This window comes from Centruroides vittatus, unplaced genomic scaffold, assembly GCF_030686945.1.
Source record: "Centruroides vittatus isolate TY-2023 unplaced genomic scaffold, ASM3068694v2 contig_466, whole genome shotgun sequence".
Taxonomy (NCBI): domain Eukaryota; kingdom Metazoa; phylum Arthropoda; class Arachnida; order Scorpiones; family Buthidae; genus Centruroides; species Centruroides vittatus.
Window position 1 is genome coordinate 1,229,213 of NW_027122260.1, and position 4,109 is coordinate 1,233,321.

The 4,109-nt window shown below is 31.9% G+C and overlaps 1 pseudogene; it reads left to right on the forward strand.

Moving 5' to 3' along the window:
• The first annotated feature begins 58 nt into the window (after positions 1-58).
• LOC136977676 (alkaline ceramidase 3 pseudogene) lies at positions 59-1,476 on the forward strand (annotated as a pseudogene).
• The last annotated feature ends 2,633 nt before the right edge of the window (positions 1,477-4,109 follow it).

The window sequence follows — 4,109 nt, forward strand, 5'->3', positions numbered from 1 at the left end:
ATAAATCTTTAAATAATAATAATAATATAACATCGTCATGTTTTATAAATCTCTTCGCCGATTTTTCCTAAAATCGACCAATCTGGATAGAGATTAACGCTTTTATTAAGCTGGCGCCGTCTGTCTTCGAATAACGGAAGTTTAGTGGCCATTTTTAAAGAGAATGGCTCCCGTAGGATATTGGGGTAATCCCACTTCCACATTAGATTGGTGTGAAGAGAACTACGAAGTAACCAGGTACATTGCCGAATTTTGGAATACAATAAGTAATCTAGCTCTTCTAATACCCCCGATTTACGGAGGATGGATCTCGTGGAAACATGGATTGGAATTTCGTTATGTATTGTGTTATATATTTCTTTTTATCGTCGGTGTGGGTTCTTGGTGCTTCCACATGACTCTGTTATACGAAATGCAATTATTAGATGAACTTCCCATGGTTTGGGGGACGTTAGTGATGATATATAGTTTATATGAAGTTCATTCTCCACCAGATAAGATTAACAAATTACTCGCGTTGGAATTATTAATCTATGGTATAATTGTTAGTGTGGTTTATTTGGCCATTCGGCAGCCTATCTTTCATCAACTTGCCTATGGATTTTTGGTTGTGATCGTCGTTGGTTTCGATATACGACTAGCTTTAACTGGAAAATGTGAAATTTGGATATTCGTCGTGGCTTCTATTTCCTACTCTACAGCCTTTTGTATGTGGAACATCGACAATGTCTTCTGTTCTGAACTTATTTCGGCCAGACAACTTTTACCTTTTGTCTTCCGTCCTTTAACTCAACTCCATGGTTGGTGGCATTGTTTGGCTGGATACGGAACCTACTTACAAATTTTATATTTCTGTCAAGCTCGCATGATACATAGAAAGGAACCTTGCAAAATCGAAGTAATGTGGCCTTTCTTATTTCCATATTTGGGTCCAAAGAAACAAACTATTCAATAACAGATCAGAGCATTATGTTATAAAAGAGATATTTTTTATAAGCCACATATATGTTATGTATATTTAATAATTTGAATATCTTTTATATATATATATATATATATATATATATATAGGCTATATATATATATATATCACTGCCTGAAAATATTGCAAATTTGTGTATGGTCACAAAAATCAGTCATTCGTGAAATCTTGATGCATTCCCGCATCTTTTTTCATTCCATATTGCAGAACTAGTCAAGAATCCTTGCATATTAATCATACATTTAGAGATTTCTACTTGAAAGTGCAATATGATAAAAGTTGAATAAGAATATATCATAAATTAGCGAAGATAAAGTATTTCATATAATTGTTTCATAAATATCAATACCAGAAAAGTATTCTTTTATATTTTAATATCACAAAAAATTGTTAAAGTTTTATATGCTTGGTGCTATTATATATAGATTTTATAAGTGAATACCGTACTGTTGAATTTTTTGATATATTTAGAATTGTATTTATATACATATAAACAATACAAAAAAATGAAAATATACAATAATTATTTTTTATAATTTGTAGAAATAAAATTTCATTTTAAATTTTTTGGTATTAAAAAGAATATTAAAAATTAAAACAGTTGCTATAACTAAAGATATATCCAAACAAAAACATTGAGATGTAAAAACATTGCGCCAAGTAAAAACTTGATAATTTAGACGACAGTCAAAACTTTTGTTGTGAGTTTTTCTTTTGGTAAAGATAAGCTTGACAAAACTTATCTTTACGAAATAAAAACAAGAAAAAAATTTGTCCGTCGTCAAATTGTCGTAAATGTTTACTTGGCGTAATTTTTTTATGTCTCAAATGTTTTTAATAATTGTATTATTACGTCAACACATAAGACGATGACGTACAGTACAGTACAATTCGGTCGGCGACTGAACGCGCCACTGACCAAATGCCCTGCCAATCGAGATGCCTTCAAATATTCATTTTGGAAGAATTTAGAAAAATCTGTTAGAAAAATTAGTTTAGACAAATCGTTATAAAAAGTTTTAATTGGCATAAATTTGAGCTTTAGTAATTCCGAGTAACACTTTGAATAAAATTTATTTGTTTCCGTGCAATTTTATTCTTTATAAGCATAAAATTAAACCGTGAAACTGAATTAACTCAATGGAAAACTCCCGTGAACTTTGACCTATCGACGAATATCTCATTATCAGCTCGCGAAACTTCGCGAGCTGATAATGAGAAAGGCTTAAGTTTAAAATTTGAGCTTTACAGACCCAATAGTTTTTTTTTTTCTATTATTGTCAGATGAAGAAAAAGAAGAAAATACAATTTTTTTGGAGAATTTTGCACTTTTAAATTGCTTATATTTCGGCAACCGCAATACAGAAAATCTTGAAATTTTGCACACTACCTAAAAAAACAATTACTTTTCGAACGAGATATTCGGAGTTACTTCGGGTGTTTGGGGGACGGAGAAATCGACCCCCGAAAATCGGCAACTCTGATTTCTGTATATATAGTCAGCCAATGACATTTTTACTTGGCAGGGAGTCACTGCCGTGACTACTGGATATCAAAGTTACTAATGAGGAATTTGAAAATTGTTAATGAGTTCCTTACTATTCAAATCGTCATCATTTGATACAATAAAAATGCTAATTTATAAATTAATAAACGAGAAATTTTTAAGTTTTAAACATGGACATGCTTAAAGAAAGTCGGATGGCATTGATAGATATCATATCTGAACAAAATATAAATTTTAGATAAGGTGTCTATCCTTGAACTGATAGCTTTGTAACAATCTTCTATTTAGCTCACTGTCTTGTATTTTCATGTTTCATTTCTTAATATGATTTTGATACTGTACTCTTTTTATCTATTTGATAGAGTTATTCTCTAATCTGCCTCTTTCTTAACTTTATTCAACTCATCATTCCAGTACTCTCTATATTAAATCGTTGTGTCTTACTAAAAATAGATTATGATAGATATAAAAATTTACCAATCATACTACACCTTACACACTTTTATAGTACTGGGGTGCATATACTTCTGGAATCAAACCGATCCAAGATCACTTCGATCGTTCAAATCATATATACAAAGGAACTACTGCGATCCGATCAATCTCTATTTGCGTATAATCTCAAACGCCATCTAGGATCAACTGGATCGCGATCAAACTAATCCGAACGGAGGGTAGGAGAGTTTGGATCGGATAAAAGCAGTGGCGTGAGGTCATTGGAAGCGATGGAAGCGCTGCTTCCACCTTCCAATGACCTTCCCTTATATTTTATAAAATACAAATTTTCATATTTTAACGTACTTTGAATTAATTAAAATTAATATTTTATTATAACTGCATCATGTATCTTTTACAAATTTCTACACTACATGTGAAAAGAACGATAAGATTGCTATTGTATATTCGAATAATTCAGTGGCGGAAGGAATGTCGAAACCGGGTCAGTTTCCAATCAGCAAGATTATATAGGCATTGGCACATGCGGTTTACAGAGCACCAACCTCACCCGGTTTAGCTGGTAGAAGCAACACACGCATAAAGCATCTAATTTTATATCCCGGACGGTTCTGGGCTGTTAGCCGCCTGCCTGCTAGATATTCGGCTGCCCTCGCCCCATTATGTGAATTGCGAGTAGAATTATAACTTAACCCAACCGATAGGAGTTTACTGGCATGTTTTTATAATAATTCTGTATAGTTGACAGGAGTTAAAAATAAAAAAAAATCATTAAAATATTCGATATATTTATTCTGCGTTTATTCTGCTCTCCCATCTTATATTACTTACGGATTTCAATGTTAAACCGGTGATATTACGATTATAGTATGTCCCATCTGTAAGGAAATGCAAAAAAAAACGTGTACAATTCTTGTAGTGTTAAAAAATTAACTGTTACTTTGGCAGCATCATTTACAACCAAATTTAATGAATGAGACGTGTACGTGTCATTCATTAAATTTGGTTGTAAATGATGCAATATAATGGTACAAAAAAACCTCTAGAATTTATTTTCCTTAAATTTACGATTTATATATCCGTTATCATAAAAATTTGTCTTCCAATGTTTTCCCAGGACTACAGATATTCAAGTACAAAGTAACTGGTTTCGACTTATTTCTA